Raw genomic sequence first — 18,714 nt, forward strand, 5'->3', positions numbered from 1 at the left:
TCATTACAAAGATTCTTCTACAGCCAACAGTCATTGCTTATGGCCATAGCACTCTTAGACATCCCGATCTTGTGGGCTTAGTTAGTACTTGGAATGGAGACTGCCAGGGAACACTAGGTGCTGTAAGCTTTTTAGCTTAAGGCTCCGATTGTGAAGCTTGTAGCTACAGTCATTTAAACACAAGAGGAGAGCAAAACTTAAAAAAATAAACAAATAAACAATAAATGAATAAAAAATAAACAAACAAATAAAAAAACAAATAAACAAAAAATACTGGAAAGCCAATCATTTTAATTTGAGTTGTGAGGCTTTTTAAGTTTACAAGCAGCTCTGTAACAAGAGCTACTCTTAGAACAGTCATTACAAAGATTATTTTACAGCCAACAGTCATTGCTTATGGCCATAGCACTCTTAGACATCCCGATCTTGTGGGCATAGTTAGTACTTGGAATGGAGACTGCCAGGGAACACTAGGTGCTGTAAGCTTTTTAGCTTAAGGCTCCGATTGTGAAGCTTGTAGCTACAGTCATTTAAACACAAGAGGAGAGCAAATCTTTAAAAAATAAACAAATAAACAATAAATGAATAAAAAATAAACAAACAAATAAAAAACAAATAAACAAAAAATACTGGAAAGCCAATCATTTTAATTTGAGTTGTGAGGCTTTTTAGTTTACAAGCAGTTCTGTAACAAGAGTTACTCTTAGAACAGTCATTACAAAGATTCTTCTACAGCCAACAGTCATTGCTTATGGCCATAGCACTCTTAGACATCCCGATCTTGTGGGCTTAGTTAGTACTTGGAATGGAGACTGCCAGGGAACACTAGGTGCTGTAAGCTTTTTAGCTTAAGGCTCCGATTGTGAAGCTTGTAGCTACAGTCATTTAAACACAAGAGGAGAGCAAATCTTAAAAAAATAAACAAATAAACAATAAATGAATAAAAAATAAACAAACAAATAAAAAAAACAAATAAACAAAAAATACTGGAAAGCCAATCATTTTAATTTGAGTTGTGAGGCTTTTTAAGTTTACAAGCAGCTCTGTAACAAGAGCTACTCTTAGAACAGTCATTACAAAGATTAATTTACAGCCAACAGTCATTGCTTATGGCCATAGCACTCTTAGACATCCCGATCTTGTGGGCATAGTTAGTACTTGGAATGGAGACTGCCAGGGAACACTAGGTGCTGTAAGCTTTTTAGCTTAAGGCTCCGATTGTGAAGCTTGTAGCTACAGTCATTTAAACACAAGAGGAGAGCAAATCTTTAAAAAATAAACAAATAAACAATAAATAAAAAAAAACAAATAAACAAAAAACACTGGAAAGCCAATCATTTTAATTTGAGTTGTGAAGCTTTTTAGTTTACAAGCAGCTCTGTAACAAGAGTAACTCTTAGAACAGTCATTACAAATAGTCTTCTACAGACAACAGTCATTGCTTATGGCCATAGCACTCTTAGACATCCCGATCTTGTGGGCTTAGTTAGTACTTGGAATGGAGACTGCCAGGGAACACTAGGTGCTGTAAGCTTTTTAGCTTAAGGCTCAGATTGTGAAGATTGTAGCTACAGTCATTTAAACACAAGAGGAGAGCAAAACTTAAAAAAAATAAACAAATAAACAATAAATAAAAAAAAAACAAATAAACAAAAAACACTGGAAAGCCAATCATTTTAATTTGAGTTGTGAAGCTTTTTAGTTTACAAGCAGCTCTGTAACAAGAGTAACTCTTAGAACAGTCATTACAAATAGTCTTCTACAGCCAACAGTCATTGCTTATGGCCATAGCACTCTTAGACATCCCGATTTTGTGGGCTTAGTTAGTACTTGGAATGGAGACTGCCAGGGAACACTAGGTGCTGTAAGCATTTTAGCTTAAAGCTCCGATTGTGAAGATTGTAGCTATAGTCATTTAAACACAAGAGGAGAGCAAGTCTTTAAAAAATAAACAAATAAACAATAAATGAATAAAAAATAAACAAACAAATAAAAAAAACAAATAAACAAAAAATACTGGAAAGCCAATCATTTTAATTTGAGTTGTGAGGCTTTTTAGTTTACAAGCAGCTCTGTAACAAGAGTAACTCTTAGAACAGTCATTACAAAGATTATTTTACAGCCAACAGTCATTGCTTATGGCCATAGCACTCTTAGACATCCCGATCTTGTGGGCTTAGTTAGTACTTGGAATGGAGACTGCCAGGGAACACTAGGTGCTGTAAGCATTTTAGCTTAAGGCTCCGATTGTGAAGATTGTAGCTACAGTCATTTAAACACAAGAGGAGAGCAAATCTTTAAAAAAATAAACAAATAAACAATAAATGAATAAAAAATAAACAAACAAATAAAAAAAAAATAAACAAAAAAATACTGGAAAGCCAATCATTTTAATTTGAGTTGTGAGGCTTTTTAATTTACAAGCAGCTCTGTAACAAGAGCTACTCTTAGAACAGTCATTACAAAGATTATTTTACAGCCAACAGTCATTGCTTATGGCCATAGCACTCTTAGACATCCCGATCTTGTGGGCTTAGTTAGTACTTGGAATGGAGACTGCCAGGGAACACTAGGTGCTGTAAGCTTTTCAGCTTAAGGCTCCGATTGTGAAGATTGTAGCTACAGTCATTTAAACACAAGAGGAGAGCAAAACTTAAAAAAAATAAACAAATAAACAATAAATGAATCAAAAATAAACAAACAAATAAAAAAACAAATAAACAAAAAACACTGGAAAGCCAATCATTTTAATTTGAGTTGTGAAGCTTTTTAGTTTACAAGCAGTTCTGTAACAAGAGTTACTCTTAGAACAGTCATTACAAAGATTCTTCTACAGCCAACAGTCATTGCTTATGGCCATAGCACTCTTAGACATCCCGATCTTGTGGGCTTAGTTAGTACTTGGAATGGAGACTGCCAGGGAACACTAGGTGCTGTAAGCTTTTTAGCTTAAGGCTCCGATTGTGAAGCTTGTAGCTACAGTCATTCAAACACAAGAGGAGAGCAAATCTTTAAAAAATAAACAAATAAACAATAAATGAATAAAAAATAAACAAACAAATAAAAAAACAAATAAACAAAAAATACTGGAAAGCCAATCATTTTAATTTGAGTTGTGAGGCTTTTTAGTTTACAAGCAGTTCTGTAACAAGAGTTACTCTTAGAACAGTCATTACAAAGATTCTTCTACAGCCAACAGTCATTGCTTATGGCCATAGCACTCTTAGACATCCCGATCTTGTGGGCTTAGTTAGTACTTGGAATGGAGACTGCCAGGGAACACTAGGTGCTGTAAGCTTTTTAGCTTAAGGCTCCGATTGTGAAGCTTGTAGCTACAGTCATTTAAACACAAGAGGAGAGCAAAACTTAAAAAAATAAACAAATAAACAATAAATGAATAAAAAATAAACAAACAAATAAAAAAACAAATAAACAAAAAATACTGGAAAGCCAATCATTTTAATTTGAGTTGTGAGGCTTTTTAAGTTTACAAGCAGCTCTGTAACAAGAGCTACTCTTAGAACAGTCATTACAAAGATTATTTTACAGCCAACAGTCATTGCTTATGGCCATAGCACTCTTAGACATCCCGATCTTGTGGGCATAGTTAGTACTTGGAATGGAGACTGCCAGGGAACACTAGGTGCTGTAAGCTTTTTAGCTTAAGGCTCCGATTGTGAAGCTTGTAGCTACAGTCATTTAAACACAAGAGGAGAGCAAATCTTTAAAAAATAAACAAATAAACAATAAATAAAAAAAAACAAATAAACAAAAAACACTGGAAAGCCAATCATTTTAATTTGAGTTGTGAAGCTTTTTAGTTTACAAGCAGCTCTGTAACAAGAGTAACTCTTAGAACAGTCATTACAAATAGTCTTCTACAGACAACAGTCATTGCTTATGGCCATAGCACTCTTAGAAATCACAATCTTGTGGGCTTAGTTAGTACTTGGAATGGAGACTGCCAGGGAACACTAGGTGCTGTAAGCTTTTTAGCTTAAGGCTCCGATTGTGAAGATTGTAGCTACAGTCATTTAAACACAAGAGGAGAGCAAAACTTAAAAAAAATAAACAAATAAACAATAAATAAAAAAAAACAAATAAACAAAAAACACTGGAAAGCCAATCATTTTAATTTGAGTTGTGAAGCTTTTTAGTTTACAAGCAGCTCTGTAACAAGAGTAACTCTTAGAACAGTCATTACAAATAGTCTTCTACAGCCAACAGTCATTGCTTATGGCCATAGCACTCTTAGACATCCCGATTTTGTGGGCTTAGTTAGTACTTGGAATGGAGACTGCCAGGGAACACTAGGTGCTGTAAGCATTTTAGCTTAAGGCTCCGATTGTGAAGATTGTAGCTACAGTCATTTAAACACAAGAGGAGAGCAAGTCTTTAAAAAATAAACAAATAAACAATAAATGAATAAAAAATAAACAAACAAATAAAAAAAACAAATAAACAAAAAATACTGGAAAGCCAATCATTTTAATTTGAGTTGTGAGGCTTTTTAGTTTACAAGCAGCTCTGTAACAAGAGTAACTCTTAGAACAGTCATTACAAAGATTATTTTACAGCCAACAGTCATTGCTTATGGCCATAGCACTCTTAGACATCCCGATCTTGTGGGCTTAGTTAGTACTTGGAATGGAGACTGCCAGGGAACACTAGGTGCTGTAAGCTTTTCAGCTTAAGGCTCCGATTGTGAAGATTGTAGCTACAGTCATTTAAACACAAGAGGAGAGCAAAACTTAAAAAAAATAAACAAATAAACAATAAATGAATCAAAAATAAACAAACAAATAAAAAAACAAATAAACAAAAAACACTGGAAAGCCAATCATTTTAATTTGAGTTGTGAAGCTTTTTAGTTTACAAGCAGCTCTGTAACAAGAGTTACTCTTAGAACAGTCATTACAAAGATTCTTCTACAGCCAACAGTCATTGCTTATGGCCATAGCACTCTTAGACATCCCGATCTTGTGGGCTTAGTTAGTACTTGGAATGGAGACTGCCAGGGAACACTAGGTGCTGTAAGCTTTTTAGCTTAAGGCTCCGATTGTGAAGCTTGTAGCTACAGTCATTTAAACACAAGAGGAGAGCAAAACTTAAAAAAATAAACAAATAAACAATAAATGAATAAAAAATAAACAAACAAATAAAAAAACAAATAAACAAAAAATACTGGAAAGCCAATCATTTTAATTTGAGTTGTGAGGCTTTTTAGTTTACAAGCAGCTCTGTAACAAGAGTAACTCTTAGAGCAGTCATTACAAAGATTATTTTACAGCCAACAGTCATTGCTTATGGCCATAGCACTCTTAGACATCCCGATCTTGTGGGCTTAGTTAGTACTTGGAATGGAGACTGCCAGGGAACACTAGGTGCTGTAAGCTTTTTAGCTTAAGGCTCCGATTGTGAAGATTGTAGCTACAGTCATTTAAACACAAGAGGAGAGCAAAACTTTTAAAAAAATAAACAAATAAACAATAAATGAATCGAAAATAAACAAACAAATAAAAAACAAATAAACAAAAAATACTGGAAAGCCAATCATTTTAATTTGAGTTGTGAGGCTTTTTAGTTTACAAGCAGCTCTGTAACAAGAGCTACTCTTAGAACAGTCATTACAAAGATTATTTTACAGCCAACAGTCATTGCTTATGGCCATAGCACTCTTAGACATCCCGATCTTGTGGGCTTAGTTAGTACTTGGAATGGAGACTGCCAGGGAACACTAGGTGCTGTAAGCTTTTTAGCTTAAGGCTCCGATTGTGAAGATTGTAGCTACAGTCATTTAAACACAAGAGGAGAGCAAAACTTAAAAAAAAAAGAACAATAAATGAATAAAAAATAAACAAACAAATAAACAAAAAACACTGGAAAGCCAATCATTTTAATTTGAGTTGTGAAGCTTTTTAGTTTACAAGCAGCTCTGTAACAAGAGTAACTCTTAGAACAGTCATTACAAATAGTCTTCTACAGCCACCAGTCATTGCTTATGGCCATAGCACTCTTAGAAATCACAATCTTGTGGGCTTAGTTAGTACTTGGAATGGAGACTGCCAGGGAACACTAGGTGCTGTAAGCATTTTAGCTTAAGGCTCCGATTGTGAAGATTGTAGCTACAGTCATTTAAACACAAGAGGAGAGCAAAACTTTAAAAAAATAAACAAATAAACAATAAATGAATCAAAAATAAACAAACAAATAAAAAAACAAATAAACAAAAAATACTGGAAAGCCAATCATTTTAATTTGAGTTGTGAGGCTTTTTAGTTTACAAGCAGCTCTCTAACAAGAGTAACTCTTAGAACAGTCATTACAAAGATTATTTTACAGCCAACAGTCATTGCTTATGGCCATAGCACTCTTAGACATCCCGATCTTGTGGGCTTAGTTAGTACTTGGAATGGAGACTGCCAGGGAACACTAGGTGCTGTAAGCTTTTTAGCTTAAGGCTCCGATTGTGAAGATTGTAGCTACAGTCATTTAAACACAAGAGGAGAGCAAAACTTTAAAAAAAATAAACAAATAAACAATAAATGAATCGAAAATAAACAAACAAATAAAAAACAAATAAACAAAAAACACTGGAAAGCCAATCATTTTAATTTGAGTTGTGAGGCTTTTTAGTTTACAAGCAGTTCTGTAACAAGAGTTACTCTTAGAACAGTCATTACAAAATTCTTCTACAGCCAACAGTCATTGCTTATGGCCATAGCACTCTTAGACATCCCGATCTTGTGGGCTTAGTTAGTACTTGGAATGGAGACTGCCAGGGAACACTAGGTGCTATAAGCATTTTAGCTTAAGGCTCTGATTGTGAAGATTGTAGCTACAGTCATTTAAACACAAGAGGAGAGCAAATCTTTAAAAAAATAAACAAATAAACAATAAATGAATAAAAAATAAACAAACAAATAAAAAACAAATAAACAAAAAAATACTGGAAAGCCAATCATTTTAATTTGAGTTGTGAGGCTTTTTTATTTACAAGCAGCTCTGTAACAAGAGCTACTCTTAGAACAGTCATTACAAAGATTATTTTACAGCCAACAGTCATTGCTTATGGCCATAGCACTCTTAGACATCCCGATCTTGTGGGCTTAGTTAGTACTTGGAATGGAGACTGCCAGGGAACACTAGGTGCTGTAAGCTTTTTAGCTTAAGGCTCCGATTGTGAAGATTGTAGCTACAGTCATTTAAACACAAGAGGAGAGCAAAACTTTAAAAAAAATAAACAAATAAACAATAAATGAATCGAAAATAAACAAACAAATAAAAAACAAATAAACAAAAAACACTGGAAAGCCAATCATTTTAATTTGAGTTGTGAGGCTTTTTAGTTTACAAGCAGTTCTGTAACAAGAGTTACTCTTAGAACAGTCATTACAAAATTCTTCTACAGCCAACAGTCATTGCTTATGGCCATAGCACTCTTAGACATCCCGATCTTGTGGGCTTAGTTAGTACTTGGAATGGAGACTGCCAGGGAACACTAGGTGCTGTAAGCATTTTAGCTTAAGGCTCTGATTGTGAAGATTGTAGCTACAGTCATTTAAACACAAGAGGAGAGCAAATCTTTAAAAAAATAAACAAATAAACAATAAATGAATAAAAAATAAACAAACAAATAAAAAACAAATAAACAAAAAAATACTGGAAAGCCAATCATTTTAATTTGAGTTGTGAGGCTTTTTAATTTACAAGCAGCTCTGTAACAAGAGCTACTCTTAGAACAGTCATTACAAAGATTATTTTACAGCCAACAGTCATTGCTTATGGCCATAGCACTCTTAGACATCCCGATCTTGTGGGCTTAGTTAGTACTTGGAATGGAGACTGCCAGGGAACACTAGGTGCTGTAAGCTTTTCAGCTTAAGGCTCCGATTGTGAAGATTGTAGCTACAGTCATTTAAACACAAGAGGAGAGCAAAACTTAAAAAAAATAAACAAATAAACAATAAATGAATCAAAAATAAACAAACAAATAAAAAAACAAATAAACAAAAAACACTGGAAAGCCAATCATTTTAATTTGAGTTGTGAAGCTTTTTAGTTTACAAGCAGTTCTGTAACAAGAGTTACTCTTAGAACAGTCATTACAAAGATTCTTCTACAGCCAACAGTCATTGCTTATGGCCATAGCACTCTTAGACATCCCGATCTTGTGGGCTTAGTTAGTACTTGGAATGGAGACTGCCAGGGAACACTAGGTGCTGTAAGCTTTTTAGCTTAAGGCTCCGATTGTGAAGCTTGTAGCTACAGTCATTCAAACACAAGAGGAGAGCAAATCTTTAAAAAATAAACAAATAAACAATAAATGAATAAAAAATAAACAAACAAATAAAAAACAAATAAACAAAAAATACGGGAAAGCCAATCATTTTAATTTGAGTTGTGAGGCTTTTTAGTTTACAAGCAGTTCTGTAACAAGAGTTACTCTTAGAACAGTCATTACAAAGATTCTTCTACAGCCAACAGTCATTGCTTATGGCCATAGCACTCTTAGACATCCCGATCTTGTGGGCTTAGTTAGTACTTGGAATGGAGACTGCCAGGGAACACTAGGTGCTGTAAGCTTTTTAGCTTAAGGCTCCGATTGTGAAGCTTGTAGCTACAGTCATTTAAACACAAGAGGAGAGCAAAACTTAAAAAAATAAACAAATAAACAATAAATGAATAAAAAATAAACAAACAAATAAAAAAAACAAATAAACAAAAAATACTGGAAAGCCAATCATTTTAATTTGAGTTGTGAGGCTTTTTAAGTTTACAAGCAGCTCTGTAACAAGAGCTACTCTTAGAACAGTCATTACAAAGATTATTTTACAGCCAACAGTCATTGCTTATGGCCATAGCACTCTTAGACATCCCGATCTTGTGGGCTTAGTTAGTACTTGGAATGGAGACTGCCAGGGAACACTAGGTGCTGTAAGCATTTTAGCTTAAGGCTCTGATTGTGAAGATTGTAGCTACAGTCATTTAAACACAAGAGGAGAGCAAATCTTTAAAAAAATAAACAAATAAACAATAAATGAATAAAAAATAAACAAACAAATAAAAAACAAATGAACAAAAAAATACTGGAAAGCCAATCATTTTAATTTGAGTTGTGAGGCTTTTTAATTTACAAGCAGCTCTGTAACAAGAGCTACTCTTAGAACAGTCATTACAAAGATTATTTTACAGCCAACAGTCATTGCTTATGGCCATAGCACTCTTAGACATCCCGATCTTGTGGGCTTAGTTAGTACTTGGAATGGAGACTGCCAGGGAACACTAGGTGCTGTAAGCTTTTCAGCTTAAGGCTCCGATTGTGAAGCTTGTAGCTACAGTCATTCAAACACAAGAGGAGAGCAAATCTTTAAAAAATAAACAAATAAACAATAAATGAATAAAAAATAAACAAACAAATAAAAAACAAATAAACAAAAAATACGGGAAAGCCAATCATTTTAATTTGAGTTGTGAGGCTTTTTAGTTTACAAGCAGTTCTGTAACAAGAGTTACTCTTAGAACAGTCATTACAAAGATTCTTCTACAGCCAACAGTCATTGCTTATGGCCATAGCACTCTTAGACATCCCGATCTTGTGGGCTTAGTTAGTACTTGGAATGGAGACTGCCAGGGAACACTAGGTGCTGTAAGCTTTTTAGCTTAAGGCTCCGATTGTGAAGCTTGTAGCTACAGTCATTTAAACACAAGAGGAGAGCAAAACTTAAAAAAATAAACAAATAAACAATAAATGAATAAAAAATAAACAAACAAATAAAAAAAACAAATAAACAAAAAATACTGGAAAGCCAATCATTTTAATTTGAGTTGTGAGGCTTTTTAAGTTTACAAGCAGCTCTGTAACAAGAGCTACTCTTAGAACAGTCATTACAAAGATTATTTTACAGCCAACAGTCATTGCTTATGGCCATAGCACTCTTAGACATCCTGATCTTGTGGGCTTAGTTAGTACTTGGAATGGAGACTGCCAGGGAACACTAGGTGCTGTAAGCATTTTAGCTTAAGGCTCTGATTGTGAAGATTGTAGCTACAGTCATTTAAACACAAGAGGAGAGCAAATCTTTAAAAAAATAAACAAATAAACAATAAATGAATAAAAAATAAACAAACAAATAAAAAACAAATAAACAAAAAAATACTGGAAAGCCAATCATTTTAATTTGAGTTGTGAGGCTTTTTAATTTACAAGCAGCTCTGTAACAAGAGCTACTCTTAGAACAGTCATTACAAAGATTATTTTACAGCCAACAGTCATTGCTTATGGCCATAGCACTCTTAGACATCCCGATCTTGTGGGCTTAGTTAGTACTTGGAATGGAGACTGCCAGGGAACACTAGGTGCTGTAAGCTTTTTAGCTTAAGGCTCCGATTGTGAAGCTTGTAGCTACAGTCATTTAAACACAAGAGGAGAGCAAAACTTAAAAAAATAAACAAATAAACAATAAATGAATAAAAAATAAACAAACAAATAAAAAAAACAAATAAACAAAAAATACTGGAAAGCCAATCATTTTAATTTGAGTTGTGAGGCTTTTTAAGTTTACAAGCAGCTCTGTAACAAGAGCTACTCTTAGAACAGTCATTACAAAGATTATTTTACAGCCAACAGTCATTGCTTATGGCCATAGCACTCTTAGACATCCCGATCTTGTGGGCTTAGTTAGTACTTGGAATGGAGACTGCCAGGGAACACTAGGTGCTGTAAGTATTTTAGCTTAAGGCTCTGATTGTGAAGATTGTAGCTACAGTCATTTAAACACAAGAGGAGAGCAAATCTTTAAAAAAATAAACAAATAAACAATAAATGAATAAAAAATAAACAAACAAATAAAAAACAAATGAACAAAAAAATACTGGAAAGCCAATCATTTTAATTTGAGTTGTGAGGCTTTTTAATTTACAAGCAGCTCTGTAACAAGAGCTACTCTTAGAACAGTCATTACAAAGATTATTTTACAGCCAACAGTCATTGCTTATGGCCATAGCACTCTTAGACATCCCGATCTTGTGGGCTTAGTTAGTACTTGGAATGGAGACTGCCAGGGAACACTAGGTGCTGTAAGCTTTTCAGCTTAAGGCTCCGATTGTGAAGCTTGTAGCTACAGTCATTCAAACACAAGAGGAGAGCAAATCTTTAAAAAATAAACAAATAAACAATAAATGAATAAAAAATAAACAAACAAATAAAAAACAAATAAACAAAAAATACGGGAAAGCCAATCATTTTAATTTGAGTTGTGAGGCTTTTTAGTTTACAAGCAGTTCTGTAACAAGAGTTACTCTTAGAACAGTCATTACAAAGATTCTTCTACAGCCAACAGTCATTGCTTATGGCCATAGCACTCTTAGACATCCCGATCTTGTGGGCTTAGTTAGTACTTGGAATGGAGACTGCCAGGGAACACTAGGTGCTGTAAGCTTTTTAGCTTAAGGCTCCGATTGTGAAGCTTGTAGCTACAGTCATTTAAACACAAGAGGAGAGCAAAACTTAAAAAAATAAACAAATAAACAATAAATGAATAAAAAATAAACAAACAAATAAAAAAAACAAATAAACAAAAAATACTGGAAAGCCAATCATTTTAATTTGAGTTGTGAGGCTTTTTAAGTTTACAAGCAGCTCTGTAACAAGAGCTACTCTTAGAACAGTCATTACAAAGATTATTTTACAGCCAACAGTCATTGCTTATGGCCATAGCACTCTTAGACATCCCGATCTTGTGGGCTTAGTTAGTACTTGGAATGGAGACTGCCAGGGAACACTAGGTGCTGTAAGCATTTTAGCTTAAGGCTCTGATTGTGAAGATTGTAGCTACAGTCATTTAAACACAAGAGGAGAGCAAATCTTTAAAAAAATAAACAAATAAACAATAAATGAATAAAAAATAAACAAACAAATAAAAAACAAATAAACAAAAAAATACTGGAAAGCCAATCATTTTAATTTGAGTTGTGAGGCTTTTTAATTTACAAGCAGCTCTGTAACAAGAGCTACTCTTAGAACAGTCATTACAAAGATTATTTTACAGCCAACAGTCATTGCTTATGGCCATAGCACTCTTAGACATCCCGATCTTGTGGGCTTAGTTAGTACTTGGAATGGAGACTGCCAGGGAACACTAGGTGCTGTAAGCTTTTCAGCTTAAGGCTCCGATTGTGAAGCTTGTAGCTACAGTCATTCAAACACAAGAGGAGAGCAAATCTTTAAAAAATAAACAAATAAACAATAAATGAATAAAAAATAAACAAACAAATAAAAAACAAATAAACAAAAAATACGGGAAAGCCAATCATTTTAATTTGAGTTGTGAGGCTTTTTAGTTTACAAGCAGTTCTGTAACAAGAGTTACTCTTAGAACAGTCATTACAAAGATTCTTCTACAGCCAACAGTCATTGCTTATGGCCATAGCACTCTTAGACATCCCGATCTTGTGGGCTTAGTTAGTACTTGGAATGGAGACTGCCAGGGAACACTAGGTGCTGTAAGCTTTTTAGCTTAAGGCTCCGATTGTGAAGCTTGTAGCTACAGTCATTTAAACACAAGAGGAGAGCAAAACTTAAAAAAATAAACAAATAAACAATAAATGAATAAAAAATAAACAAACAAATAAAAAAAACAAATAAACAAAAAATACTGGAAAGCCAATCATTTTAATTTGAGTTGTGAGGCTTTTTAAGTTTACAAGCAGCTCTGTAACAAGAGCTACTCTTAGAACAGTCATTACAAAGATTATTTTACAGCCAACAGTCATTGCTTATGGCCATAGCACTCTTAGATATCCCGATCTTGTGGGCTTAGTTAGTACTTGGAATGGAGACTGCCAGGGAACACTAGGTGCTGTAAGCATTTTAGCTTAAGGCTCTGATTGTGAAGATTGTAGCTACAGTCATTTAAACACAAGAGGAGAGCAAATCTTTAAAAAAATAAACAAATAAACAATAAATGAATAAAAAATAAACAAACAAATAAAAAACAAATAAACAAAAAAATACTGGAAAGCCAATCATTTTAATTTGAGTTGTGAGGCTTTTTAATTTACAAGCAGCTCTGTAACAAGAGCTACTCTTAGAACAGTCATTACAAAGATTATTTTACAGCCAACAGTCATTGCTTATGGCCATAGCACTCTTAGACATCCCGATCTTGTGGGCTTAGTTAGTACTTGGAATGGAGACTGCCAGGGAACACTAGGTGCTGTAAGCTTTTCAGCTTAAGGCTCCGATTGTGAAGATTGTAGCTACAGTCATTTAATCACAAGAGGAGAGCAAAACTTAAAAAAAATAAACAAATAAACAATAAATGAATCAAAAATAAACAAACAAATAAAAAAACAAATAAACAAAAAACACTGGAAAGCCAATCATTTTAATTTGAGTTGTGAAGCTTTTTAGTTTACAAGCAGTTCTGTAACAAGAGTTACTCTTAGAACAGTCATTACAAAGATTCTTCTACAGCCAACAGTCATTGCTTATGGCCATAGCACTCTTAGAAATCACAATCTTGTGGGCTTAGTTAGTACTTGGAATGGAGACTGCCAGGGAACACTAGGTGCTGTAAGCTTTTTAGCTTAAGGCTCCGATTGTGAAGCTTGTAGCTACAGTCATTCAAACACAAGAGGAGAGCAAATCTTTAAAAAATAAACAAATAAACAATAAATGAATAAAAAATAAACAAACAAATAAAAAACAAATAAACAAAAAATACGGGAAAGCCAATCATTTTAATTTGAGTTGTGAGGCTTTTTAGTTTACAAGCAGTTCTGTAACAAGAGTTACTCTTAGAACAGTCATTACAAAGATTCTTCTACAGCCAACAGTCATTGCTTATGGCCATAGCACTCTTAGACATCCCGATCTTGTGGGCTTAGTTAGTACTTGGAATGGAGACTGCCAGGGAACACTAGGTGCTGTAAGCTTTTTAGCTTAAGGCTCCGATTGTGAAGCTTGTAGCTACAGTCATTTAAACACAAGAGGAGAGCAAAACTTAAAAAAATAAACAAATAAACAATAAATGAATAAAAAATAAACAAACAAATAAAAAAAACAAATAAACAAAAAATACTGGAAAGCCAATCATTTTAATTTGAGTTGTGAGGCTTTTTAAGTTTACAAGCAGCTCTGTAACAAGAGCTACTCTTAGAACAGTCATTACAAAGATTATTTTACAGCCAACAGTCATTGCTTATGGCCATAGCACTCTTAGACATCCCGATCTTGTGGGCATAGTTAGTACTTGGAATGGAGACTGCCAGGGAACACTAGGTGCTGTAAGCTTTTTAGCTTAAGGCTCCGATTGTGAAGCTTGTAGCTACAGTCATTTAAACACAAGAGGAGAGCAAATCTTTAAAAAATAAACAAATAAACAATAAATAAAAAAAAAACAAATAAACAAAAAACACTGGAAAGCCAATCATTTTAATTTGAGTTGTGAAGCTTTTTAGTTTACAAGCAGCTCTGTAACAAGAGTAACTCTTAGAACAGTCATTACAAATAGTCTTCTACAGACAACAGTCATTGCTTATGGCCATAGCACTCTTAGAAATCACAATCTTGTGGGCTTAGTTAGTACTTGGAATGGAGACTGCCAGGGAACACTAGGTGCTGTAAGCTTTTTAGCTTAAGGCTCCGATTGTGAAGATTGTAGCTACAGTCATTTAAACACAAGAGGAGAGCAAAACTTAAAAAAAATAAACAAATAAACAATAAATGAAAAAAAAACAAATAAACAAAAAACACTGGAAAGCCAATCATTTTAATTTGAGTTGTGAAGCTTTTTAGTTTACAAGCAGCTCTGTAACAAGAGTAACTCTTAGAACAGTCATTACAAATAGTCTTCTACAGACAACAGTCATTGCTTATGGCCATAGCACTCTTAGAAATCACAATCTTGTGGGCTTAGTTAGTACTTGGAATGGAGACTGCCAGGGAACACTAGGTGCTGTAAGCATTTTAGCTTAAGGCTCCAATTGTGAACATTGTAGCTACAGTCCTTTAAACACAAGAGGAGAGCAAATCTTTAAAAAATAAACAAATAAACAATAAATGAATAAAAAATAAACAAACAAATAAAAAAACAAATAAACAAAAAATACTGGAAAGCCAATCATTTTAATTTGAGTTGTGAGGCTTTTTAGTTTACAAGCAGTTCTGTAACAAGAGTTACTCTTAGAACAGTCATTACAAAGATTCTTCTACAGCCAACAGTCATTGCTTATGGCCATAGCACTCTTAGACATCCCGATCTTGTGGGCTTAGTTAGTACTTGGAATGGAGACTGCCAGGGAACACTAGGTGCTGTAAGCTTTTTAGCTTAAGGCTCCGATTGTGAAGCTTGTAGCTACAGTCATTTAAACACAAGAGGAGAGCAAAACTTTTAAAAAAATAAACAAATAAACAATAAATGAATAAAAAATAAACAAACAAATAAAAAACAAATAAACAAAAACACTGGAAAGCCAATCATTTTAATTTGAGTTGTGAAGCTTTTAAGTTTACAAGCAGCTCTGTAACAAGAGTAACTCTTAGAACAGTCATTACAAATAGTCTTCTACAGCCAACAGTCATTGCTTATGGCCATAGCACTCTTAGAAATCACAATCTTGTGGGCTTAGTTAGTACTTGGAATGGAGACTGCCAGGGAACACTAGGTGCTGTAAGCATTTTAGCTTAAGGCTCCGATTGTGAAGCTTGTAGCTACAGTCATTTAAACACAAGAGGAGAGCAAAACTTAAAAAAATAAACAAATAAACAATAAATGAATAAAAAATAAACAAACAAATAAAAAACAAATAAACAAAAAACACTGGAAAGCCAATCATTTTAATTTGAGTTGTGAAGCTTTTTAGTTTACAAGCAGCTCTGTAACAAGAGTAACTCTTAGAACAGTCATTACAAATAGTCTTCTACAGCCAACAGTCATTGCTTATGGCCATAGCACTCTTAGAAATCACAATCTTGTGGGCTTAGTTAGTACTTGGAATGGAGACTGCCAGGGAACACTAGGTGCTGTAAGCATTTTAGCTTAAGGCTCCGATTGTGAAGCTTGTAGCTACAGTCATTTAAACACAAGAGGAGAGCAAAACTTTAAAAAATATAAACAAATAAACAATAAATGAATAAAAAATAAACAAACAAATAAAAACAAATAAACAAAAACACTGGAAAGCCAATCATTTTAATTTGAGTTGTGAAGCTTTTAAGTTTACAAGCAGCTCTGTAACAAGAGTAACTCTTAGAACAGTCATTACAAATAGTCTTCTACAGCCAACAGTCATTGCTTATGGCCATAGCACTCTTAGAAATCACAATCTTGTGGGCTTAGTTAGTACTTGGAATGGAGACTGCCAGGGAACACTAGGTGCTGTAAGCATTTTAGCTTAAGGCTCCGATTGTGAAGCTTGTAGCTACAGTCATTTAAACACAAGAGGAGAGCAAAACTTAAAAAAATAAACAAATAAACAATAAATGAATAAAAAATGAACAAACAAATAAAAAACAAATAAACAAAAAACACTGGAAAGCCAATCATTTTAATTTGAGTTGTGAAGCTTTTTAGTTTACAAGCAGCTCTGTAACAAGAGCAACTCTTAGAACAGTCATTACAAATAGTCTTCTACAGCCAACAGTCATTGCTTATGGCCATAGCACTCTTAGAAATCACAATCTTGTGGGCTTAGTTAGTACTTGGAATGGAGACTGCCAGGGAACACTAGGTGCTGTAAGCATTTTAGCTTAAGGCTCCGATTGTGAAGATTGTAGCAACAGTCATTTAAACACAAGAGGAGAGCAAATCTTTAAAAAATAAACAAATAAACAATAAATGAATAAAAAATAAACAAACAAATAAAAAAACAAATAAACAAAAAATACTGGAAAGCCAATCATTTTAATTTGAGTTGTGAGGCTTTTTAGTTTACAAGCAGCTCTGTAACAAGAGCTACTCTTAGAACAGTCATTACAAAGATTATTTTACAGCCAACAGTCATTGCTTATGGTCATAGCACTCTTAGACATCCCGATCTTGTGGGCTTAGTTAGTACTTGGAATGGAGACTGCCAGGGAACACTAGGTGCTGTAAGCTTTTTAGCTTAAGGCTCCGATTGTGAAGATTGTAGCTACAGTCATTTAAACACAAGAGGAAAGCAAAACAAACAAAAAAAAAACAAATAAACAATAAATGAATAAAAAATAAACAAACAAATAAAAAAACAAGTAAACAAAAAACACTGGAAAGCCAATCATTTTAATTTGAGTTGTGAAGCTTTTAAGTTTACAAGCAGCTCTGTAACAAGAGTAACTCTTAGAACAGTCATTACAAATAGTCTTCTACAGCCAACAGTCATTGCTTATGGCCATAGCACTCTTAGAAATCACAATCTTGTGGGCTTAGTTAGTACTTGGAATGGAGACTGCCAGGGAACACTAGGTGCTGTAAGCTTTTTAGCTTAAGGCTCCGATTGTGAAGATTGTAGCTACAGTCATTTAAACACAAGAGGAGAGCAAAACTTTTAAAAAAATAAACAAATAAACAATAAATGAATCGAAAATAAACAAACAAATAAAAAACAAATAAACAAAAAACACTGGAAAGCCAATCATTTTAATTTGAGTTGTGAAGCTTTTTAGTTTACAAGCAGCTCTGTAACAAGAGTAACTCTTAGAACAGTCATTACAAAGATTATTTTACAGCCAACAGTCATTGCTTATGGCCATAGCACTCTTAGACATCCCGATCTTGTGGGCTTAGTTAGTACTTGGAATGGAGACTGCCAGGGAACACTAGGTGCTGTAAGCTTTTTAGCTTAAGGCTCTGATTGTGAAGATTGTAGCTACAGTCATTTAAACACAAGAGGAGAGCAAAACTTTAAAAAAAATAAACAAATAAACAATAAATGAATAAAAAATAAACAAACAAATAAAAAAACAAATAAACAAAAAACACTGGAAAGCCAATCATTTTAATTTGAGTTGTTAAGCTTTTTAGTTTACAAGCAGCTCTCTAACAAGAGTAACTCTTAGAACAGTCATTACAAATAGTCTTCTACAGCCAACAGTCATTGCGTATGGCCATAGCACTCTTAGAAATCACAATCTTGTGGGCTTAGTTAGTACTTGGAATGGAGACTGCCAGGGAACACTAGGTGCTGTAAGCATTTTAGCTTAAGGCTCCGATTGTGAAGATTGTAGCTACAGTCCTTTAAACACAAGAGGAGAGCAAATCTTTAAAAAATAAACAAATAAACAATAAATGAATAAAAAATAAACAAACAAATAAAAAAAGCAAATAAACAAAATACACTGGAAAGCCAATCATTTTAATTTGAGTTGTGAAGCTTTTTAGTTTACAAGCAGCTCTGTAACAAGAGTAACTCTTAGAACAGTCATTACAAATAGTCTTCTACAGCTACAGTCATTGCTTATGGCCATAGCACTCTTACAAATCCCGATCTTGTGGGCTTAGTTAGTACTTGGAATGGAGACTGCCAGGGAACACTAGGTGCTGTAAGCATTTTAGCTTAAGGCTCCGATTGTGAAGATTGTACCTACAATCATTTAAACACTAGAGGAGAGCAAATCTTTAAAAAATAAACAAATATACAATAAATGAATAAAAAGTAAACAAAACAAATAAAAAAACAAATAAACAAAAAAATACTGGAAAGCCAATCATTTTAATTTGAGTTGTGAGGCTT

Source organism: Hoplias malabaricus, chromosome 12 (assembly GCF_029633855.1).
Source record: "Hoplias malabaricus isolate fHopMal1 chromosome 12, fHopMal1.hap1, whole genome shotgun sequence".
In the NCBI taxonomy this organism is placed as follows: domain Eukaryota; kingdom Metazoa; phylum Chordata; class Actinopteri; order Characiformes; family Erythrinidae; genus Hoplias; species Hoplias malabaricus.